The sequence below is a fragment of the Vombatus ursinus genome, unplaced genomic scaffold (genome assembly GCF_900497805.2).
Source record: "Vombatus ursinus unplaced genomic scaffold, bare-nosed wombat genome assembly UNPS02010284.1, whole genome shotgun sequence".
Classification (NCBI taxonomy): domain Eukaryota; kingdom Metazoa; phylum Chordata; class Mammalia; order Diprotodontia; family Vombatidae; genus Vombatus; species Vombatus ursinus.
Window position 1 is genome coordinate 16,344,068 of NW_020950062.1, and position 27,138 is coordinate 16,371,205.

Here is a 27,138-nt window from a genome sequence, read left to right on the forward strand (position 1 = left end):
TGTGTATATACATACATATATTCATATGTTTACATTTATAAACTCACATATATACACTCTCACTATGTGTTATATATGATATATAGAAATATACATGCACATGAACATATGCATACTATATACTTGTAGATTCCATGCATATATGAACATACATATATGAATATATTTCATACATTTATATGTACACATATATAGATATATGTTTCATTCATTCATGATTTTTTAAACTCTAGTAATAGTAATCATTAAAGAAAAAGGATAAAACCCTGAAGATAGCTATAATCCTTCCGAAGATAAAGGAAGAAATAAAGATTTATATAATGCCTACTATGTGCCAGGCACTGTGCTAAGTGCTTTAAAAATATTATCTCATTCAATACAACATCCCTGCTAAAGGTACTGTTATTATCCCCCATTTCACAGTTGAGGAAATTGAGTAAATAGATTTTAAGTGACTTGCTCAGGGTTGTACAGCTAGTAATTGTCTCAGGCTAGATTTGAATTCAGGTCTTCTTAACTCCAGGCTCAGTGCTATATCCACTGTGCATCCTAGGAGTCTTATTTGCAAGGCAATAGAAGAGGAAGTAGTCACATAAAAGTCATCTGGTGGTTGGGAAGGCTATTAATTGGGAATTGATTTCTAAATATATTTTCTGCATTAAAACAAGAAATAAAGAACCTTTCCTGAATAAGAATTTCCTTTTAAACAACATAGTGAAAGCCATTTTTATCCCTAATTATAAAACAAAACAAAAAAAAACCAAAATCATGAAATGTATGTTTATATTCCTATTGAAATGATTTTTTTTTCTATGACAAATCTTTATGACTGACACTGTACTGGTTCTACATGATCTTAGAGAATTTATCAAATTTATTCATGCAGTTTTCTGTCCTGTTACTGTGTATGTAGAAATTCTGAAAAACATATTGAGTGAATTCAAACTTTATCTACACAGTGTGAATTAGTACTAAAATACTGTGTATATGTTTGTGTGTATATGTGTGTGTCTATGAAACATAAGACACAATGGATAGAGCACTGGGCTTGGAATCAATGAGTCATCTTCTTGAGTTCAAACTTGGCCTCAGAAACTTATTAACTGTGCTACCCTGTTCACTTAACCCTGTTTGCCTCAGTTCTTCATCTGGAAAATGAAGTGGAGAAGGAAATGGCAAACCACTCCACTATCTTTGCCAAGAAAATCCCAAATGTAATCACAAAGAATTGAACATAACTGAAATGACTGAACAACAAAAATATAACATATAAATATGGCTTTGTCTATTTATTTATTTGTTTATTTTTATCCAAGGACAAATTCTCTTATCACCACTATGATTTCTTTTAATTTTTCATTCTAATACTCATATAAATGCTATATTACATTTATGGATGAAAGCACTCCCTTGAAAAGCAGTAGCATGGGCTACTTGTATTAAATTAAGCTGATTAGAGTCTACATGAATACAATTATCTTTATATCCTTAATCATTAGTAAAACATGCCAAGATGGGAGATCCATCATGGGAGTTCAGCCTTTGACTAGGGCCCATACAGCTATTGAGCATTTGAAGACAGATTTGCACTCAGGTCTTCCTGACTCCATCCATTGTATCACTTAGCTGTCCACTGCTATTTTTCCAGTGCTTTAATCACCCCAAAACAAAAGTCGTGGGTTCTCTGATTTCATTATGCAGCAGATTTTTACAGTTACATAAAATTCAATGCCAGGGGTTCAAATACAATTTTAGTTCTTCACCCTCTAAACTATCATGCTTTCCCTAGTGCTGGCAAGTTTGTCATACAGTCTTCCATGAAATGTTTAAGTACATACCTCCAATTGTTTCCGTCTACAAAACAATTTTCTTGACTTAAAGATAAGTCCAATTTGTTTTAAGAACAATTTTCTTATCAATTTTTTTACAGTGATAGTCCATATTCCACCTGAGAAGAATATCAGGAGTGTTACTTCTTTATGTTATTCTTGTAAATAGCTGACTAATTACATAATAAAATTCTTTTCCTACTGCTTAACTCTAATGGCTTTCTCTGCTAAGTACCTCATAATTCAAGGATCTTATAATTCAGGGCAATTTGTTATATCTGTAGTGTGGTGAGTTTAGACTCATAATACTGAAATGAGATGTTTAAATTTTTTAGTTTATACATGGGATGTTCATTTTTTTTTTGGCTCTGCTGGCAGAAAACACATTTTTGCAGATACCCTACTTACTACTTGGAAAGAATTTTTTTTTAAGTTTGTAATGAAAAAATTGAGAGTTCTTAAGCTGTGGTTTAGGAGCTTGTAAGAATTTATTCTCAATGCCCCATTACTTTTGTGAAAAATTTCTACTGTCAGAACTGAGATAAGAAGAGTGATGTGAACAGTTTCCAGCAAGAATATGGATGCTGAACTCAGTGTGTAAATTCTCTAGGGAAAAGTACAAATCCCTTATTTATAGGTCAAATCATGAGAGGTAAAATGATTATTTTTATTAATTTTAGGCTTTTCTGGTTATCAATAAATTAATTTTATTTGTATTTTTAAACTAGGGTTTTATTATTTTTCTCTGCTTTTTATAGAATAATCATTTTTTTCTCTTCCTTCCTCCCTCATGCAAATAAAACTCATTTTTCTAACAAAGTGGGAAAACACTTGTAACATTATTGTACTTTGACCCCACTATCTCATGGCTAGATCAGTTACACAGTTACATTGTACCATTCCCTCAGTGTTTTTTCAAAGCTCAGGAGGTGACAGTGTGGGGAACTTCTTTTATCTGCCCCTATCTAGATGACCATTGATTGTGTGCCCCTAGTTTTAAGGGTAAAATTCTCTTTAACCATAGTTCCATTCAACTATTTGCATCTTAATAGATTGTATAACTGTATAGGTAACATAATCATTATTATTCTCATTTTATAGATGTGAAAATCAAGGCTCAAATTAGTACAGGGACTTGCACTATCATTACACAGTAAGTAAAAGAGGTGAGATTTAAAACCAAATTTTTTGGCTCTCTGTTTACATTATTTTCAACTGATAGATTAAGAAATGCAAGGTATAGACATTTAGTAAGGAGAAGCAAAACAGAGAAAGAAAAATAAAAGGGAAATATCTGCAATGAGTAATGATGCAAAAGTGTTAAATAAAATCTTAGCAATGAGATTGCAGTCTTCAGCATATCACAAAAATTATACATAATGTCAAGGTTGGCTTTATATTGGGAATGTGGGGCTGATTCTCTTAGGAAAACTATAAACATAGACCATATCAATAATACGAACAACTAAATATCTATAATGTCAATCAATGCAGAAAAGACTTTTGACAAGATAGAGTATTTATTTCTGTTTAAAATGCTAGAAAACAGGAATAAATTGATCTTTCCTTAATGTGATAAGTACTATTTATCTAAAATGAAGAATCGACATGCCATACCATAAGGATTAACAAAAGTTTTGTAGGTAAGATCAAAGGTAAAGGAAAGATGTTCACTGTTATTACTAATAGTGATAGAGTGGTGGAAATGCTGTTTGTTAATAGGACAAGAAAAACAAATTGAAAATAAAGATAAGGCAAAGTGAAAACAAAATTATCTCTTTTTGCAAATAAGATGATACTTAGATTCACCTAGTGTCAATCACAAAAAGTGTGAAGAAAGGGGTCTAGTAGTACTAAATTCCAAAAATGTGTTTCAAAGAAGCAATCTTCAAAGTAACTACATAAGGGTTAAGAAATAATGAAGTTGATTGGTGGAAGTACACAATATACAGAAGTAAACAATCACAGTAGGTTAGTGTTTGATAAACCAAGAGATGCCAGATATCAGGGCAAGAATTCAGCAAGCCCCTCCCCCCCAAAAAAACACATTTGGGAAAACTGGAAAGTAGTATGGCAGAACCTGGGCATAGACAAACAACTCACACCATATGTGATGATAAGCTCCAATTATCTAAATGATACATAAAGTATGGCATCATAAGAAAAATTGGAGGAGCAAAGAAGCAATTGCCTTTCAAATCAATGGATGGGGTAAGTTCTGTAACTAAACGACAGACAGGATCCCAAAAGATAAAAACAATTTTGATTCCATGAAATATTTTAAAAAGATCCTTCATATGCAAAAGAAACACAACTAACATTAGAAGAGAACTACGTACATGGTGAGGAGATCTTTGCAGTAAGTTCCTTTGTTAAAAGTCTCATTTCAAACATATATAGGGAATTAATTCAAATGAATAAGAATAAGAAATATTTCCTCAATTGTTAAATGTAAAGGGATATGAACTGGCAGTTTTCAGTGAAAGAAACCCAAGCTACCAATATTATATAGAAAAAATGCTCTAAATCAACAACCATTACAAAAATGCCAATTAAAACAACACTGATGCACACCTCATAACCCATAAAATTGGCAAAACTAACAAAAAAAGGGAAATGATGAATATTTGAAGGGCTGTGGGAAAACAGGCATATCAATTCACTATTAATGGAGGTTTTGCCTGGTTCTACTGATCTGGAAAGTAATTTGTTGTCATTTGTCCAACCCCATGAAATGCTTTCTTATGTTGCAACCAATTGTCTCTGTTTCTTTGATTACCATTGCATCTATTGCACTTATTTTTCTAACAAAGTGGGAGAATATGTTGGAGATTAAAATGTTTCACTCTTCTACAATCAGAGGGGAGTCTGTTGGGTGTTTAAAGCATTCTTAATACTCTATATCATCTGTGAATTGATTGGCACACATCCCTTCAAGATTTGAAACGGCATCAGGAGACTCAGTCATTCTGGAAATCTCAATGGCTTAGACCTGCTATTCTATTAGTTGCCAGTTTTAGTGAAGAAAAGCAAATCTAGGAGTCAGAAGCCCAGCTTGTTCTCTGAGCCTGTTTCCTCACCATCTTGGTTCTCCAATAACAACATTTTTGAAAAAGACAATCAACTTTAAGAGACATACAAACTCTCAATCACACCAACCACAACTGTAAAATGATTCAGGATTAAATAGAATACTCATCTCCTAACTGAGAGATGATATATTCATATTCAGATTTAGATAAATGTATGTATATACATATATATATATATATAGATGTATGTATTAAACATGCCTAGTGCAGGAATTCGTTTTGCTTAACTATTCGTGTTTGTAACAAGGATTTTGTTTTTCTGACTTTCTCACTTGAGGTGTTGAGTGGGATAGAAAGTGGATCTTAATTTTTAAAAATATAAACTTTAATTTAAAATAAAAGAAATATATCTAGGGTCATTTTTTTTGCAATCACAGGAAATGAGAGAATAGGTGGAAAAACTAAAAAGTTTTAAGCAATAGATGTTGTGAGCTGAATGAGCCCATTTTGGATTGCATTGATTTTCTCTATAGTAATTGAAGTTAATATTTATATAACACTGTGTGCCACTAGCTGTGCTAAGTGCTTTATAATTATTATCTTATTTAATCTTCACAAAACCCTGGGAGATTGTTATTATTATTAGAAACATTTTACAGATAAGGAAACTGAGGCAGACAGGTTATGTAATTTACTCTGGGTCACACAGCTAGCATCTGAGACTAGATTTAAACTGAGGTCTTCCTGGTTCGAACCCAAAACTCTATCCACTGTACTGCCTTGTAGCTACCTCAGAGCAGGAGATCTAGCTCATCTTGTGGAAGTGAGAGTTGTTTTTGGACTTCAAAGGAGAGCAGGAAAACCTTTTTGCATTGTCACTATAGAAAATGAGATAGAATAAATATGGATAGTATAATAATTTTTAATACCAGGGAAGGCTTATCCAAAATAAAGATAAAAGTCACAAAATATTATTGGCTACATTTTACGGTTTTTTCCCAGCATTGCTCAGTGCTATGAAATAGTAATGGTAAAATACAATCATATAAATTGCTCAGGAATAAGGGTTCTCATCTAAGAAATTACCTAATAGCAATATCAGAAGGGATTCCATGGTGGTAACTAATGAAACATTAATTGGTAAATCATGAGATCAGGCTTAATTATGGAACCAAATGAAACCAGAACTGTGTTATATGAAAAGGGGAAGAAGCTCTGGTGAGGACAAAATGAGAGCAGGTATGTTAAAAGGACTAACATTTCAAATAAGGAAGTTTTGAAAAAAGATTTCAAAAGTCCACATATTGAAATTAGTGACATTCTATAATATGATGAAGTCTAATGTTTAATCATGGTGCTCTGTTGCTGAAGTGGGATGGGAAAGGAAATTGCTGTAATTGTGAGAGTTGAAGAATTGTATGGCCAGATTATTCAAAGACATTCTAGTGTGAACACTGGAACTTCCAAAGATGATTCAAATGTCACAGATCTAAAGTGGATAGGGACCTGTGAGGCATTCTAGGTAAAAATATTCACTTTAGAAATGAATAATTGGAGACTCACAAGAATATTAGTGGTCAGATAAGCAGTAAGAGTCAAATACAGGGTGCAAATCTTGCTCCTCTTAATCTAAATCCTTGATTATTTTCAGTGTACTGTACTGATGTACTGGGCGTGGGATGGAGAGAAAACCCATGAAGCAAGATGAAAAGAAATTTGAGGAAATTGGGTAAGGGTGGGCGGAAATCAGTAAATGATAGCAACAAGGGTGGGAAAAGGTTTCGTAGGTCGCATAGAGATTTTTAAAGAGAGATGGTCTGGAAGTAGTAGTAGACTGAAAAAAAAGAGATGTTCATAGCCGCATTTGACCTGGTGAGTTGGGGTTAGGAGGAATATGTAGCCTGCAATACAAAGGACTGAAATATATGTGAAATATCAAAGTGTAAAAACAAAGAAACAACTTTCAGTTGATTGAAAAAGGTGGAAGAAACATTGATGGAATAGTCTGAGGCTCTAGGCAACTGGTTGAGACCTTTCAAGCATTTTATCAATCCAGAAGATCAATTTCCATTCAAGCATTTCTAAGTGGGAAGATGGCAGACAGAAGGCAAGATGATCTAGGTGGATGAGTGAATGGGAAATGATGGTAAAGCACTGTCCAGAGTCTGGGGCAACCCATGAGCTGAGTGTGCTTGTTCACACTTACTCTATCCATGAAGGAAAATGAGAAAATTCTAGCAGGCAGAAAGCAAGATGAGTTAGATAGGCAACTGAATGACGTGTGATATATGATTTGATGTTTGGAACCAACTATTTAGGGATCAGGAAGTAGACCTTAGAGGTAAAGATCAGATCATGGTAAGGAGAAATGATGGAAGCAAGAAGAATTGCAAGTAAAGGTATGGAAGGACCTGAAAAGGATTATGCATCTTAAAATATATGTTTTCTGACAAGATGGTTAAAAGCCATCAATCTGAATCTAGATTTGGCCTACTGGCTTTCTAGTTAATAGTACAGACAATAGTTAAATAGGTCCTGCTTTCTATATTGCTGCACTCATTTAGTCATGAGTTACACTAAGTACTATCCATATGTTATATATTTAGTAAATGATAGAGAAAAGCAAAATCCCCATATTTTATAGATTCTTATATTTATCCATATAAACCTTAAAAATTTTCATCACAGAATATCAGAATTGGAATGAACTTCAACTGTTTTCTATTTTAACCCATATGTGAAAGAAACAAATCCTCACCAAAAACTAAGTGCATGTCTAGAATCAGCTTGAAACATTCAACATACAACAAACTCTTAACCTTCCCCAGGACCTATAATTTAGTAGACACTTTTTAAGTAAACAGCCTGATCTAATACATACAGATCAGCAAATATTCTACAGCTTATAGTCCTAAAGAGATTCTTCTGGACATTTAAAGGTCAAATGACTTGCCAATGGTAACATTATATGAGTTAGAAGCAAGACTTGAACACAAGTCTTCTTAAATATTAAATGAGCTTTCCAGAAACTGACTTGTGTATTTTATTTATTATATAAACATTTTAACATTCACTATTGCCAAATAATTTTGAAAAAAACAAAACAAAACAAAGTTTCTCCTCTGAGCTGTAAATTTATTTACCATTTTAGGTATTCAGTGACAAATGAAAATACATATTTTCCTTTTTATCCAACTACTTGCCCCAATCAAATACTGCATCTTTCCTAAATAACCATGCTGTCTGAAAATGAAGTGGATTTTCTAGTGTTATATTTCATGAAAGGGTCCAAGTCTAAGCTGCAAAAACCATTTGTTAAGGATTTTGTAAATAACTCCTTGAAAAACTTTGATCTCACTCTATCCTTTCTTTTTAGTAATTAGGTGAAGAGGGCCTTTGCTTTCATGTTGGCATTGTTGTTCAGTTTGTTAAAGAATCCAAGATAATAGCATAGTACTGTTAGAAACTTGCTTTGTGTGCCATTTCTGAGGTCTTGTATTTACTGGAAATTACACTTTGAAGATTTAAGATATTCTGAATCTCTCCAACCTAATTATGCTAGACATTAATCATCATGTTGGCCTCATCATGGAAAAGCTTTAATTAAGAGGACTTGGTAGCTAAAGGTCTTTGAATTTTGTTTAACTTCTATACCTGGCAAACTCATTTATGTACTTTCTTGGGATTCATATGTGTATGTATGTATGTATATATGTATGTATGTGTGCATATGTGTGATAGAGAAAGACAGAGAAATAGAGACAGTAGAGACAGAGGCATACAGAGATATATGGAGAGAGAGAGACAGAGACAGAGTCAGAGAGAGAGAAAGAGAGAGAGAGAAGAGTCAGTCTCAAGAACTCCTCTACTATGTAATTTTAATGAAGTAATTTCTTCACCAATTTCAGTGATATTGCACATCATATTGTAATTTTTGGAAGCATACCCAAGGGCTCTTTTCAATTTAAATTGGTTTCTAAATGTATTCCCATGTAACAATAACTTACAATGTATTATGTTACATGTCCAAGGTTATTGATTCAAAATGCAGAATTTTGTGAGAATATATCAATACTATTTTAGTGGACTCATAAAATATGCGAATAATTAGACCTTTTCAAAAACATTTCTTCATAATACTGAATATATTACTTTTTAAAAGACATTTATCTGAAATAGAATTAGGACAATAATGTTTAATGAAAAATATTTTAATCTCAAACTTTGTTCTAGAGAAATATAAAATTGTGGTATTCATTGATCATAGAACAGGGTGTTTCTGTTTCCTATACATTCAAAACATATATTTTTCTAATTTTTTCTTGTATATAAGTTATTAGATTTCAAGTTCTTCAGGGGCAGGAACCATATCTTTTACTGTATTTCTTTTTCTTATCGTGTATAGCACAATCATTGTTAAAGGGTAGATGTTCTATGTAACAATTACTTCATTAATAAGATCATCTAAAATGAAATTTAGTACCTCAAGCCCTTCCTAACCAATACTTATTTGTAGCCTTTGATTAAGGGCCTTGGTTATTTTCCTCTTTGCCTTTGTTATTTCCAAGTTTAAGTAAAAGAGATTTGAGTTGGCTACAGACTTGTGAACTTCAAAAGGTCAGAAAATTGAATCACTAGAAGCTCCAACAGCATTCTTGATTTCAGCTTCTTTGGCTATCCAGTCCAGCATATATTACCAGAAGAATAGCTTTGTGCATCAAATCCACTGGTGGCTTAGATCAATAATAGATTAGATTAATAATCACTTATACCACATTTGAATGGGAAATTGGTAAGTTGAATATCAAGGAGAAACTGCATTAATTCTGAGCCAATTCTCCACAGGGACTGATATGGCACGTAGAAGAGTGAGTCCAAGTTGTTGTGGGGAAATGTTTTTGGTTTTCTTCCCATTATATCATCAAAGTAAATCTTCCTTTATAGAAGTTAATTAACATTAACTTGTTAATAGAACTCTGGCATTAATTACAGAAGAACCTTCCCTCAACACTCACGGGTACCCTTAGAACTTTGAAGCGATACCTAGCCAACTTAGCTCTGAAAGAATGAGTCCAGAGAAATTATTACACTGACTTCAATAATATAGTCAAGAATTTATTTAACAAACTGCAGATGTAAGCCAACTTTTAATAAAGCTTGAACAATAAGAAAAAAAAAACCCACAAGACTGTACTTTCCTTATTTCCTAAAAAGGAAATCATTCTCTCTATCTACATAGGTATTAAATAGTCTTTAAGTGTCAATTGAAGAAATGAAATAATTCTGTAAATGATTCAGTCCAAAATATTAAAGATAGTCTGCAATATCTAGAAAATAGAGGTGTCATTTTTATTATTTAAATTACTGAAAAAAATGACTACAAATTATTGGTAAATAAAAGCCATTACTATCTCATTATCTATTCACTTATATACTTCCCAGGCATTTTTTCATAACCCCACCATGCTACATCCTCTCCAACCATTATCCTTACTGACCTCCCCTACTCCCATTGCAAACTTCAATTCTTTTCCTGAGACTTGTACCTCTGATAAGTAAAGTTTTGCCTTGAAATTAAGGTGCCATGCCCTTCCTGATCTCCACAACTTGTTTCCTTATTAGTTGCTATTTATATGTAGCTCTCTTCAAATAGAATTTGTGCTCATTGAAGACAAGGGTTGCATGCTTGTATTTTTATCCGCAACACTCAGCAGTAGTGTGCATAAATTTAAATTTTGATCATATGAACATGAACAACTGATGATTCTGTATCACCTGGAATGATGAAATAAAGACTATAAGTTATGAAAGTGGATTGAGCACTTTTGTAAAGCCTTTGAATAGTAATGGAGATAAAGTTTGCATGGTTACATGGAATGTGAGGTGGAATTGAAGTCAGAGGAACTAGGCTTAAAGCATTATCTTTGTCACTTGCTTCACATGAGATCTTGGACAAATTAATAAATCTCTCTGGGCCATGATCCTCATCTGTAAAATGAGAAGCAGTAGGATATAGTGACTAAGACACTGGACATCAGAAAAACCCTTATTCAAATTTTATCTCAGAAACTTTCTATGTGACCTGCAGCAAAACATTTGATATATCTGTGCTTCATTTTACTCAAAAGTAAAGAGAATAACTTGGATTCAATGGTCCAAATATTTTTGTAGAAATAGGTAGGTGCTTTTACCTTTTCTTTGATTTCTTTGGAAAAACACACATGCACACATACACACACACAAACACACACACTCTCACACAAAAACCTCATAATGGTATTGCTGAGTTAAAGGGTATGAACAGTTTTATAGTCTTTTGGGCATACTTCCAAATTGTTATTAGAGAACGATTGAACTAGTACATAACTCCACCCACAATGCATGTGTTCCAATTTTTCCCCTTCAGCATTTGTCATTTTTTTCCTGACCTTTGTCAGAAAAGGTCAGACCTTTCTGAGGTGTTATCTCGGAGACATTTTAATTTGCATTTCTCTAATCAGCAGTAATTTAGAGAATTTTTAATCTGAATATTTATAGCTTTGATTTCTTCTGAAAACTTCCTGTTTATAAGCTCTGTTCATTTATTAATTGGGGAATAACTCTTATTTTTGGAAATTTGATCCACTTTTTAAAATGTTTATGAAATGAGGTCTTTATAAGAGAAACTTATACTTTCCCCCAGTTTCCTGTTTTCCTTCTAATGTTGGCTGCATTAGTTTTGTTTGTGCAGGAGCTTTATAATTTCATTAAATCAAAACTATTGATTTTACTTCCTGTAACCTCATCTCTCTCTTGTTTGGTAATAAACTCTTACTTTATTCACAGATCTAACAGTGCATTTTCTCATGCTAATTATTTGTTGGTTTGATGGGAATGACATTGGATAAATCAATTTACTTAAATGGAAATGTCATTTTTATTATATTGGCTCAGTTTACCCATGAACAAATAAATAAATAGCATTATCTTCAACAGGGACAAACTTGAACCTTCCCAATGAGATCAAAACTGAAGCAAGGATGTCCATCATCACTACTATAATTCAATATTATATTAGAAATACAGGCTATATCAATAAGACAAGAAAAAGAAAATGAAGGAATAAAAATAGATAATGGGGAAACAAAACTATCACTCATTGCACATAATATGATGATATTTGTAGACAACCCTAGAAAATCAACTAAAAGAAGTGGTTGAAACAATTAACAACTTCAGCAAAGTTGTAAGATATAAAATATACCTACATAAATCCTCAGCATTTTTATATACTATCAAGAAATCCATGCAGGAAGAGGAAGAAAGAGAGATTCCATTTAAAATAACTGCAGACAACATAAAATACTTAGGATTGTACCCAACAAGAAAAACTCAGGGATTATATGAACACAATTACAAAACATTTTTTACATAAATATAAACCTAAATAAAAGGAGAAATATTAATTGTTTATGGGTAGGTTAACTGAATATAATAAAATGGCAATTCTAAGTTAATTTATTTATTCAATTATATACCAATGAAATTACCAAACAATTTTTAATAGAACAAAAAATAAAAATAGTAACAAAATTCCTCTGGAAGAACAAAGAATCAAGAATATCGAGGGAATCAATGAAAAAAATGTTAATGTATATAGCCTAACAGTTCCAGATTTCAAATTATATTATAAAACAGTAATCATCAAGATAATCTGGTACTGGTTAAGAAATAGAATAGTGGATCAGTGAAATAATTATATAATATATGGTAGTAAGTGACCATAGTAATCTAGTATTTGATAAACCACCAAATTCAATCTTTTGGATAAGAACTTGCCATTTGACAAAAATTGCTTGGGGAACCTATAAAGCAATTTGGCAGATACTAGACATAGAACATTGTCTGACACCATATCCCAAAATCATGTTAAAATGGATAAATGAATTAGAAATAAAGAGTGATAAATTAGGGAATTTTTTTGCAACAAATTTCTCTTTTAAAGGCCTCATTTCTGGAACATAAAGGGAAAGGAGTCAAATTTATTAAAATAAGAGCCATTTCCCAGTTGATAAGTGGTCAAACATATGAACAGTTTTCAGAAAAAGAAACCAAAGGTATAGGTAATTGTGTGAAAAATTATCTAAATCATTACTGCCTAGAGAAATGCAAATTAAAACAACTCTGAGATACCATCTCACATTTATCAGATTGGCCAATAGGACAGAAAAGGAAAATAACGAATGTTGAAGGGGATGTTGAAAAAATAGGGACACTAATGCACTGTTGGTAAAGCTGTGAACTAGTCCAACCATTCTGTAGAAGAATTTGGAAGTATGCTCAAATGACTATTAAACATTGTTTACCCTTTGTCCCAACAACACTACTATTAGGTCTATATCCCAGATTTCAAAGAAAAGAAAAAAAAAGACATTCTATAAAAATATTTATAGCAGCTCTTTTTGTGGTGATGAAGAATTGGTATTCAAGGCAATGCTAATGAGTTGGGGGATGGCTAAACAAGTTGTAGCATATGACTGTGATGAAATACTAACGTGCTATGAAAAATCACCAGGAGGCTGGTTTCAGTGTACCTTGGGAATTTATGTATGAACTTATCCAAAGTGAAGCAGCAGAACCACTAGAACATTGTACAAAGTAACAGCAATGATGCTCAACTGTGAAATAATTAACCACCCTGTTCAAGACAATGATCAAAGACAATTCCAAAGCATACATAGTGAAAAAATGTTATCCACTTCCAGAGAGAGCATTGATGAACTCTAAATGCAGATTAAAACATTATTTTTTTTCCTTTATTTTTATTGTTTTCTTTTTGTTTGTATATCCCTTTGTAATATGGCTATGGAAATATGTTTTGCATAATGTCACATGTATTATCAAAATCAAATGGCTACTTTCTTAATGTGGGGAGAAGAGGAATGGTAAGGAGGGAGAGAATTTGAAACACTAAATTGAAAAAAATATTGTCAAAAAATTTACATGTAATTAGGAAACATGTAATGAAATAAATGAAATTAAGAAAAAATAAAATAAAGAATTTGAATACTATTCTATTTGGTGCATATATTTTTAGTATTGATATTATTTCATTGTCTATGCTTCCTTTTAGTAAGATGTAGTCTCCCTGCTTATCCTTTTTAATTAGGTATGTTTTTATTTTTGCTTTGTGTGAGATCATGATTGCTACGCTTGCCTTTTTTTTTTTTAACTTCAGCTGAAGTATAATAAATGCTGTTATAGCCCCTAATTTTTACTCTGGGTGTTTCTCTCTGTTTCAAATGTATTTCATATATAGAATATATTGTTGGATTCTGGTTTCTAATCCAATTTGTAATCTATTTCTGTTTTATGGATGAAATCATCCCATTCATATTCATACTTATGATTACTAACTGCATTTTCCTTCATCCTATTTTATTCTGTTTATTTTTCTCTGTTTCTTTTTTTTTATCCTATCTCTCTCTATTGCCTGTTTTGCTCATGACCACTGTTTTCTTTTATTTGCCCTCCTTTTCATCTCCCCACATTTTTCTTCCCCTCCTACTTCCCTCTTGGTTAAAATAGATTTCTGTACTCAACTGAGTGCGAATACACACACACGTGAGTGATTGTATTTGCTTTTTGAACCAATTTAGATGTGAGTGAGGTTCAAGCATTTTCTGACTCCCATCCCCATCATTTTCCCCTCCACTGTAAGAGCTCATCCTTGCGTGCCTCTTTTATGTGAAATAATTTCCCCTGTTCTTACTCTCTCTTTACCCTTCTCTTAGAGCATCCCTCTTTCTCATCTATCCATTTTTTTACATTATTTCAACAGAATCAATTCATTTTCCCATCCTCTTTCTATGTAAAATTTTTCTAATTACCCTAATAATGATATAGTTCTTAGAAGATACATGTATCATCTTCCCATTAGGAATGGTAAACAGTTTAACATTATTGAATCCCTTATTATTATTTTTTTGTTTCCTTTTTTTTTTGGTTCTTTTGAGTCTTATATTTAAAAGTCAGATTTTCTCTTCAGCTCTGGTCTTTTCATTAGGAATGCTTGAGAATCCTTTATCCATTAAATATCTTTTTTTTTTCCATTGAAAAAATTATTCTCAATTTTTCTGGGTAGATTATTCTTTGTTGTGTTCTTAGCTATTTTACCTTGTGGAATATCATATCCCAAGCCCACTGCATCTTCAAAGTAGATGCTGTTGAATTTTTTGTGATTGATTCTATTGTATTTAAATGGTTTCTTTCTGGCTGCTTGAAGTACTTTCTCTGTCACCCAGAAGCTCTGGAATTTGGCTATAAGATTCATGGGAGTTTTCATTTTGAGGTCTATTTCAGGTGGTGATTGGTAGATTTTTTTTCAATGTCTATTTTTCTTCTGGTTCTAAGAAATCAGGACAGTTTTCCTTGATAATTTTTTTTTTTTAGGCAATTGGGGTTAAGTGACTTGCCAAGGGTCACACTGCTAGTAAGTGTTATGTGTCTGAGGCTGGATTTGAACTCAGGTCCTCCTGAACCCAGGGCCAGTGTTCTATCTGCTGCACCACCTAGCTGCCCCTTGATAATTTCTTAAAATATGGCTAGGCCCTTTTCTTGATTCTACCTTTCAGGCAATGCAATAATTCTTAAATTATCTCTCCTCAATCTATTTTCTGGGTCAATTATTTTTTTTCCAGTGAGATATTTCACATTTTCTTCTATTTTTTTCCACTCTTTCTATGTAGTTTTGTTGTTTCTTGATGTTTCATGTAGTTATTGACTTTCACATGCCCAGATCTAATTTTTAAGGAATTATTTTCTCCGTTGAGCTTCTGTACCTCTTTTTCAAAATGGCCAATTCATTTTAAAGAGTTATTTTCATCAGTGAATTTTTGCATCTCTTTTTACCAAAGGTCAATTCAGTTTTTAAAGAGTCATTTTGTTGAGGTGGAGCCAAGATGGTGAAGTGAAAGCAGGGACTCACCTGAGCTGTCCCCCAAATCTCTTCAAATACCTCTATAAAGAGACTCTGAACAAATTTCAGAGTGGCAGAACCCACACAGAGACAGAGTGAGGCAGATTTCCAGCTCAAGACAAACCGCAAAGTTAACAGGAAAGGTGTGTTGCATTGGCCTGAGAGGGGAGTATCCAGCATGCAAGACACAGCACAGACCTGGACCAGGCAAAGCTGGAGCAGGCTTTGGGGATGGAATCACCAGCAGCAGTGGCAGGTTTCAGTCTTTTCAGCTGACAGATGCCAAAGACAACTTAGAAGATCAGCAGTAGCAGTCTGTCAGAACTGGGAGAGAGAGAAAGATGGTCCACTGCAGGGCTGCAGGGCATGCAATACAACCCTGGCACCTGCAAACAAGGAACAGGCCTTGGTGGTGACTGAATCAGCAGAAGTAATGGTGGCAGCAGTGGTAGCAGTGGCAGCAGCTGCTCCTGGAGCTATTAGCCCACAGACTGAATGTTTGAAAGTCACCTATTCCAACTTCTAGGAGCCAAGATGGTAGAGTAAGCACTAAGCTGCTCTCACCCTCCCTTATTGACTTTGAAAGACACAGAGAATACTGCCTCAGGAAAAATCCTGAAATAGTGGAGTTAACAGATAGACTAGATACAGCAGTCTTTTTGCTAGTGAGGCTAGGAGGATTAATGGAAAAGATACCTTTTGCTGTGGCTAAAGGGGGCCAATACAGAAAGGGAGGCATCCCAGCAAACCAGAAATCAGGCCCCTAGCCCCCAGCACAAGAAGCCTGGGCCAGTGCCTCCCATGCCCCAGAAACAGAGATTCCAGAAAACCCAGAAAAAGGCAAACAAGATAAGCAAGAAGCAACATAGACAAAACAATGACCATAGAAAAGGTATCTTGGTGATAGGGAAGATCAAAACACAAATTCAGGGGAGGGTAACATTGTCAACATACTCACATCTGAAAACTCAGAGGGGAATATGAACTGGTCTCAAGCCCAAAAAGTCTTCTTGTAAGAACGGAAGAAGGATTTTTAAAGGTCAAATAAGGAAAGTAGAAGAAAAATTGAACAATTCATTTTAAAAATGGAGAAAAAAATACACTGAAGAAAACAGCTACCTAAAAAGCAAAATGGACCAAATGGAAAAGGAGGTAAAAAAGTTAATTGATGAAAATAATTCATTAAAAATTTGAATTGGGCAATTGGAGGCTAATGACTCTATGAGATATCAAGAATCAGTAAAACAAAATTTTAAAAAATGAAAAAAAGGAGAAAATATAAAATTCCTCACTGGAAAAACAACAGATCTGGAAAATAGACCCAGGAGAGATACCTTAAGAATTATATGTCTACCTTAAAGCCATGATGAAAAAAAAAAAAAAGCCTAGACAGCATCTTTAAGAAGATCGTCAAGGGAAAGTTCCCTGAGGTCCTAGAACCAGAGGGTAAAATAGTCATCAAAAGAATCCACCAATTACCTACTGAAAGAGATCCCAAATTGAAAATGCCAAGGAATATTGTAGCCAAATTCCAGAATTATCAAATCAAGGAGGAAATCCTACAAGCAGCCAGAAAAAAACAATTCGAATATCATGGAATCACAGTCAGTATTACACAAGACCTTGCACCTTCTAGATTAAAAGATCAGAGGGCTTGGAATATGATATTCCAGAGGACAAAGGAACTTGGATTTCAACCAAGGATCAATTACCTAGCAAAACTGAGCATAATTTTTCAGAGGAGGAGATGAATATTCAATGAAATAAGGGACTTCCAGACATTCCTGATGAAAAGAGCAGAACTCAATGGAAAATTTGATCTTTAAATATAAGACTCAAGAAGGGAGTAAAGAGGTAAAAAGAAAAGAGAAAAAAACATGTTATTCAATAAGGGTAAACTGTTTACATTCATACATGGGAAAATGATACTTCTAACTCTTGAGAACTGTATCTTTATTACAACATTTAGAAAGGATATACATAGACATAAGTTGACCTTTATGTGATGGTAAAAACAATAATGAAGTGGTGAAAAGGAACTTTAATGGGGGAAGAGGAAAGGAGGAAGCAGAAAAGGGTAAATTACATCACATGAAGAGGCATAGAAACATATTACAGCAGACAGAAAGAAAGGAGGGAGATGAGCATTGTTTGAACTTTACTCTCATTATATTTGGTTCAAGGAGGGAATAACATACTCAGGTATAGAAACTTAACACGTGATATAGGCAGTAGGAGAGGAAAGGGGAATAAAAGGGAAAGGGAGATAGAAAGGAGGGAAGAAGTAGTAAGGAAAAAGGGAAAGAAAAGGGAGGGGGCTGATAGAAGTGAGGGCAGATTGAGGGAAGCAGTGTTCAAAAGCAAAAGTCTAGAGAGGAGGGAAAAGGACAAAAGGAGAAGGAAAAGTATGAACAGAGGAAGGGGGAATAGAATGGAGAGAAAGACACAGATAGTAATCATAACTGTGAATGTAAATGGGATGAACTCTCCCATAAAACACAAGCAGATAGCAGAATGGATCAAAAATCATAATACTACAATATGTTGTTTACAAGAAATACATTTGAAACAGGGGGATACACACAGGGTAGAGGTAAAAGGCTGGAGTAGAATATATTATGCTTCAGCTAAAGTTGAAAAAAAAAGTAGGGATAGCAATCCTGATCTCAGACAAAGCAAAAGCAAAAATAGATCTTATTAAAAGAGATAAGGAAGGAAACTATATTCTACTAAAAGGGATGATAGAAAATGAAGTAATATCATTACTAAACATATTTGCACCAAGTTGTATGGCATCTGAATTTTTAGAAGAAAATTAAGTGAGTCATAGGAAGGAATAGACAGCAAAACTATACTAGTGGGGGACCTCAACCTCCCCCTCTCTGAACTAGATAAATCTAACAGCAAAATAAACAAAAGAAGTTAAGGAGGTGAATAGAATTTTAGAAAAGTTAGATATGGCAGACCTCAGGAGAAAATTGAATGGGGATAGAAAGGAATTATTTTTTCCTCAGAAGTACATGGCACATACACAAAAATTGACCATGTATTAAGGTACAACAACCTCACAATCCAGTGCAAAAATGTAGAAATATTAAATGCATCCTTTTCAGGTTATGATGCAATAAAAAATATATACGCAATAAAGGGCCATGGAAACAAAGAATAAAATTAATTGGAAAATAAATAATGATCCTAAAGAATAAGTGGGTCAAAAAATCAATCATAGAAACAATCAACTTCATCCAAGAGAATGACAATAATGAAACAAAATACCAAAACTTATGAGATGGAGCAAAAGCAGTTCTTAGAGGAAGTTTTATATCTGTCAAAAGTTACATGAGTAAAATAGACAAAGGAGATCAATGGAGCTTGCAAATAAAAACAAACAACTAGAAAAAGTACAAATTAAAAATTCCCAATTAAATACTAAATAAGAAATACTGAAAACAAAAGGAGAGATTAATAAAATTGAACTTAAGGAAACTATTGAACTAATAAATAAAACTAAGAGCTAGTTTTATGAAAAAAAAATAGAATAGACAAACCTATGGTTAATTTAATTTTTAAAAAAAAGAAGGAAGAAAACCAAATTACCAGCATAAAAAATGAAAAGGATGAATTCATCACTAATGAAGAGGAAATTAAAACTATTATTAGGAACTATTTTTGCTCAACTAAATGCCAATAAATCTGACAATCTTAGTGAAATGGATGAATATTTACAAAAATATAAATTGCCCAGATTGACAGAAGAGGAAGTAAAATACTTAACCCCATTTCAGAAAAAGAAACTGAATGGGCCCTCAATGAACCTAAGAAAAGATCTCCAAGGTCAGGTGGATTTATAAGTGAATTCTATCAAACATTTAAAGAACAATTAATTCCAGTACTATGTAGATTATTTGGGAAAATACGTGAAGAAGGAGTTTTACAAAATTCTTTTTATGATACAAATATGGTGCTGATACCTAAACCAGAGTCAAAACAGAGAAAGAAAATTAGAGATCAATTTCCCAAATGAATATAGATGCAAAAAATTAAGTAAAATATTAGCAAATAGATTACAGCAACTTATCACAAGAATAACACACTATGACCAGGTAGGATTTATACCAGGAATGAAGGGCTGGTTCAATATTAAGAAAACTATCAGCATAATTGATCATGTCAACAACAAAAGTAACAGAAACCACATGATCATCTTAATAGATACAGAAAAAGCTTTTGACAAAACGCAACACCCCTTCCTATTGAAAGCACTAGAGTGCACAGGAATAAATGGAGTCTTCCTTAAAACTATAAGTCGCATCTACCTAAAACCTTCAGCAAGGATTATATGTAACAGGGATAAGCTTATTTCCAGTCAGAGCAGTGATGAAATAAGGATGTTCATTATCACCACTATTGTTCAATATGGGACTGGAAATGTTAGCTTTAGCAATAAGAAAAGAAAAAGAAATTGAAGGTATTAGAATAGGCAAAGAAGAAACAAAGCTATCATACTTTGCAGATGATATGATGGTATACTTAGAGAATTCTAGAGAATCAAGTAAAAATTATTTGAAGTAATATGTAACTTTAGCAAAGTGGCAGGATATAAAATAAATCGACATGAATAATTGCCATTTCTATATATTACCAACAAAGCCCAACAACAAGAGATAGAAAGAGAAATTCCATTTAAAGTTTCTATAGACATTATAAAATACTTAGGAGTCTACCTGCTGAAATAAAACCAGGAACTAAATGAACACAATTACAAAGCACTTTTCACACAAATAAAGTCAGATCTAAATAATTAGAAAAACATCAGTTGTTCATGGGTAGGCCGAGCTAATATGATAAAAAGAACAATTCTACCTATGTTACTTTACTTATTCAGTGCCATACCAATCAAACTACCAAAAAATGATTTTATAAAGCTAGAAAACATAATAACAAGATTCATCTGGAAGAAAAAAATGTCCAGAATATCAAGGGGGCTAGGGAAGATGGCTTAGCCATACCAGATCTTAAATTGTATTAAAAAGCAGCAATTATCAAAACTGCTTGGTACTGACTAAGAAATAGAGGGTTGGGTCACTGGAACAAGTTAGGTACACAAGACACAGTAGTCAATGCCTAAAGTAATCTATTGTTTGATAAACACAAAGACTCCAGCTTCTGGGCTAAGAACTCACTATTTGACAAAAACTACTGGGAAAACTGGAAAAGAGTTTGGCAGAAACTAAACATAGTCCAAAATCTTACTCCTTATACCAAAATACAGTAAAACTGGGTACATGATTTAGATATAAAAGCTGATACTATAAGCAAAATGGGAAAAAAAGGAATAGTTTACCTGTCAGATTTATGGAGAACAGAAGAATTTATGACCAAGCAAGGGATAGAAAACATTATTAAATGCAAAATGGATAATTTTGATTACATTAGATTGAAAAGTTTTTTTTCATAAACAAAGCCAATGCAACCAAGATCAGGAGGGAAGCAGAAAATTGGGTAAATATTTTTACAACCAGTGTATCTGATAAGGACCTCATTTCTAAAATATATAGAGAACTAGTCAAATTTATAAGAATACAAGTCGTTTCCCAATTGATAAATGGTCAAATGATATGAACAGGTACTTTTCAGAAGAAGAAAATAAAACTATCTATAATTATATGACAAAAATGCTCTAAATCACTATTGATTAGAGAAATGCAAATCGAAACATATCTGAGGTACCACATCACACCTATCAGATTGGCCAACATGACATAACAGGTAGATGATAAATGTTAGAGAAAATGTTGGAAAATTGGAATACTAATACACTATTGCTGGAGTTGTGAAATGATCCAGTCATTCTGGAGAGCAATTTGGAACTATGTCCAAAGGTCTATAAAAATGTGCAAACCCTTTGACTCAGCAAGAACACTTCTAGGGCTGTATTCCAAAGAGATCATACAAATAGGAAAAGGACCCACATGTACAAAAATATTTATAGCAGCTCTTTCTGTAGTGGCAAAGAATTGGAAATTGAGGGGATGCCCATCAATTGGGAATGACTAAACAAGTTGAGCAATATGAATGTAATGGAATACTATTGTGCTATAAGAAATGTTGAGTGGGCAGACTTCAGAAAAACTTTGAAAGACTAGTATGGACTAATACTGAATGAAATAAGCAGAACCAGGAGAACGTTGTACTCAATAACAGCTATGTTATGTGATGACTAAATTTAGTAGACTTAGCCCTTCTCGGCAATGCAAGAATCTAAGACATCTCCAGAAGTCTCATGATGGAAAATACTATCCACATCCAATGAAACAACTATGGAGTTTGAATGCAGGTAGCAGCATCCTATTTGCTCTTTTTTCTTCTGTTCTGCTTTGTTTCTTCTTTCTTGTGGTTCCTCCTATTGGTTCTAATTCTTCTTTACTACATAACTAATGTAAAGATATGTTTAATAGGAATGTATATGTAGAGCCTATATCTATATCAGAGCCTATATCTGTATCTATATCAATGTAAAGATATGTTTAATAGGAATGTATATGTAGAGCCTATATCTATATCAGAGCCTGTACCCCATCCTAGGGAGGGAGGTAGCGAGGGAGGAGGAGAAATTTAAAACTCAAAAGCTTATGGAAGTGAATGTTGAAAACTAAAAATAAATAAATATTAGACATAGCAGGGGGAAAAAACAAATGACAAGTAAAATACTGTAAAATTACTAATGAGTGTTCTCAGTTTAAAAAATAGTTTATATTATAGGTGAAAATAGTCTTTAATTCATAGAAAATTATAGCATCATTTTTTTTACTTTGCTATTCTTATCAATAAGGTGGTCAACAACAGTTCCAAAGGATTCATGATGAAAAATGTTATCGACCTCCAGACAGAAAACTGATGAACTATGAGTGCATACTGAAGCATATTTTCTTTTGCTTTTTTTTCTTGCTTTTGCTTTTTTTTCTTTCACAACATAGTTACTTTGGAAATAAGTTTGCGTGACTTATAGATATAATGGATTTCTCATTTCTTGCCCTCTCAATGGATAGAGGAGGGACTGGAGGTGGGGAGAAAATTCAGAACCAAAAAATTTTTTAAAATTACATAATGAAAATGTCATTTTCTTTAGTAAATTTGAGTCTCTTTTACTAAGCTAATGATTGTCTTTTCATAAGATTTTTCTTTTGATTTCATTCATTTACCTATTTTTTTCTCTACCACTCTTATTTGCTTTTGAAAACATGTTTAGCTCTTCCAAAAGTGCTTGTTGCACTTGGTGTACAATTCATATTTTTTTCTTGGAGGATTTGCTTGTAACTCTTTTAATTTCATCTTCTCCTGAGATTTATGTCTTCATTTTCCTTGTCACCATCCTAATTTTTATGGTCAGGTTCTTTGTTTGTTGCTTGATCACTTTCTCACTCTGTCTTGTTTGGAATTCTATATTAATGTTGGACTCTGTTCTGGTGAGGGAGGCAGAGCTCTGTCTCAAGCTTCAGACTTTTTCCACACTCCTGTTTTCAGAGCTAGTTCCAGAGTTTTGGAAATTTTTGCTGCTTACAAGGTGTTGTATTATGAGGAGACATGTGATCTCTGTTCTCTTGGTCTACATTCTTGTCCTTACCCAGGAAGATCCCCTGGTCTCTTGGTATTTCAATTGATACCACTCCTTATGGTTCCTCATCCATTTGAACTATAAACAATATTGTTCCTTAGCATCCCTGATATCTAGGAGCTGAAAGTGTTACTGACCCTCATGATTTCCACTTTTTCTCAACCAAAAGTGCTCCTCTCTGCCCTTAAAATGTGACCTAGAAGTGGATATAGGCAATACAGTTGCCAAAAATATCTTGTCCTACTTCTAGCACTAGAACAGTGGTACTCTGTAATCTTTCTTTCTCTGACCAATTGCCAAGTACCCTTACCATCTTTGGCTTGTGAGTTTTCCAAGCTGCTCCTGCTTCTGTCAACATTACCTAGTACCACCACTGTTGTTTTTTCCATGTGGTCTCCAAGTCAGCCTCCTTCCTTGTGTCACAGATCTCTCTTTCTCACCTTGTAAGTAGTCTTGGGCCAGAAGAATGCCTCACTCTGACACTTTGTTGACTCTTCCTCTCCAGAATTACATTTGAGACATTATTTTCAAGTTGTTTGGGGGAAAATGTAGGGAGAGCTTGGCTCTCTCTGTTTCATCCTCTTAACTCCACCTGCTTTGTTATTTATTTTTATTGCCATGTTTACCTATTTTTATGCATATCACTTCCCCCAATTTGTTTGTATATTCCTTGAAGGCAGGCCTGGAAACGTTTTTTTTCTTTTTACGCTTTCATTCCCCCATATTAAACAAAGGTTCTTGCACATTATTAAGTACTTGCATTTTTTTAAAAAAATTTAATTTAATTTAATTTATCAACAATAGCTTCCATAAGCTTTTGAGTTTTAAATTTTTCTCCCCCTCCCTCTCCAAAACAGCATGCAATCTAATATAGGCTATACATATACATTCCTATTAAACATATTTGCACATTACTGATATTGTAAGTAAGAATTAGAACTAATAGGAGGAACCACCAGAAAGAGGAAACAAAACACAGAAGAAAAAAATAGCAAATAGTATGCTTCAATCTGCATTCAAACTCCATAGTTCTTTCTTTGGATGTAGATAGCATTTTCCATCATGAGGCTTTTGGAGATGTCTTAGATCCTTATATTGCTGAGAGGGGTTAAGTCTATCAAAGTCAGTCATCATTTAATGTGGCTGTTACTGTGTACAATGTTCTCCTGGTTCTGCTCACTTCACTTAGCATCAAACCATATAAGTTTTTCCAGGTTTGTCTGAAGTCTGCTTGTTCATCATTTCTTATAGCATGATAGTATTCTATTACATTCATATATCATATTCACAATTATGATTACTATCTGTGTTTTTCTGTCCATCCTTCCCCCCTCCTCTGTTTATGCTTTTCTTTCTCCTTTCTCCTTTTCCCTCCTCACTAACGTTTTGCTTTTGACCACTGCCTCCCTCAGTCCCACCTCCCTTCTATTAGTCCCCTTCCTTTTCTTTCCCCTTTTCCCACCTACTGCCTATGGGGCATATTAGATTTCTATACCTAACTGATTATGTTATTCCCTTCTTGAGCCAAATCTAATGAGAGTAAGGTTCAAACAATACTCATCTCCCTCCCTTCTTTCCCTGTGGTTTAATAGATTTTTGTGCCTTTTCCTGTGATGTAATTTACCTTTGTCTGCCTCCTCCTTTCCTCTCAGTATATTTTCTTAGTTAGATCAGATTAATTCACTTACTTGGATCCATTTAACCCACTTGATTAGATTTTTTTCCATCATTATATCAAAGTCAATTTATACCTACCCCCTTTATGTATACTCCTTTAACGTGGTATAATAACAACACAGTTCTCAAGAGTTACAAGTGTCATCTTCCCTTGTAGGGTAGTAAACAGTTTGCCTTTATTAATAACATGTTGTTTCTTTCTGTCCCATTTACCTTTTTTATGTCTCTCTTGAGTCTTGTATTTCAAGATCAAATTTTCTGTTGAGCTCTGGTCTTTTTATCAGGAAGGTATGGAAGTCCCCTATTTTGTTGAATATCCATCTCCTCCCCTGAAAGATCATGCTCATTTTTGCTGGATAATCGATCCTTGCTTGTAATCCAAACTCCTTTGCCTTATGGAATATCATATTCCATGCCCTATGGTCATTTAATGTAGAAGGGGCAAGGTCCTGTGTAATCCTGACTGTGGTTCCATGATATTTAAATTGTTTTTTTCTGGCTGCTTGCAGTATTTTCTCTTTGACCTGGTAATTTTGGAATTTGGCTACTATATTCCTTGGTGTTTTCAATTTGGGATCTCTTTCAGGAGGTGATCAGTGGATTCTTTCTATGGCTATTTTACCCTCCAGTTCTAGGACCTCAGGGCAGTTTTTCTTTATGATTTCCTGAAAGATACTGTCCAGGCTCTTTTTTTCATTGTGATTTTCAGGTAGACCAACAATTTTTAAATTGTCTCTCCTGGATTAATTTTCCATGTCAGTTGTTTTACCAATGAAGTATTTTAGGTTTTCATCTATTTTTTCATTCCTTTGTTTTTGTTTGACTGATTCTTGCTCTCTCAGAGTCATTACCTTCCATTTGCTCAATTCTAATTTTTAACAAATTGTTTTCTTCTATTAGATTTTGTACCTACTTCCCCATTTGGTTAATTGCATTTTTTAGGGATGTGTTTTCTTCAGTGTACTTTTTTTCCAATTTGCCAATTGTATTTTTTAAGGATTTGTTTTCTACAGTTAATTTTTTTCCTTCCTTTTCCAAGCTATTGAATCTCTCTTGCATACCTCTCATTTCTTTTCCCATTTTTTTTCTGCCTCTCTCATTTAACTTTTAAAATCTTTCTTGAGCTCTTCTAAGAAGACTTTTTGGGCTTTGGACCAGTTCATATTCACTTTTGAGGTTCCAAATGTGAGTTTGTTGACAATGTTGTCCTCTTCAGAATTTCTGCCTTTCTCTTCACTCTTCCTATAATAATAATCTATTGTACATTTCTTTTTGCTCATGGTGTTTGCTTATTTCCTGACCTTTAAAGAGATTGGGCTCTCCTGCTGGGGAGCAGAGGACTTTGACCCAAGCATCTTGTGTTGATTGCATAAGGCCTGGTCGATGGCTTTATGTGCTGGGACCTCCAATGTTGGCAGTTGGAGGCTGTAGGATTCTGGCAGCTTACCTGGTGTTGGGCTGGAATCAGCAAAACTGTAACTCTAGGGATAGGATTGGGTAATGGGGCTGGAGATTTCCTGCTCACCCAGGCCTTTCTTTCCTTTTGCTTTTTTCAGCTCCTTTTAGATGGATGTTGTAAGGTATTAATCCACCTGGGGCCCCTTGGAGCACTGCTTCCCTTAGTTTTGCTGAGGCACTGGGAGAGCCAGTTGCTGTAGAAGGCCGAGGTGATTTTCTGAGCTGGTTTCCACCAGTTCCTTGCCCCCACTGAGGCACTTGGGGGTCCAGGTGTTGGTATTTGCTCCACCACCTGGGCTTCAGGATCTCCTCCTGGTATGCTGAGGTGGGGCTTTCCACTAGCTTGCTGGGATGCCTCCTGTTCTGTACTGCTCTCCTTCCCCCAAGGTAAGGGGGGCCTTTCCAGTTAATTTCTCAAGCTACCTGGGCTACTAGACTGCTGTACCCCATCTTTCTTCTGGTTCAGGTGTTCCAGGGTTTTTCCTGGGGTGATACTTTCTGGGCTTTCAGGGGCTAATAATGGAGTGTAAGAGAGACTCACCTCTTACTCTGCCATCTTGGCTCTCAGAA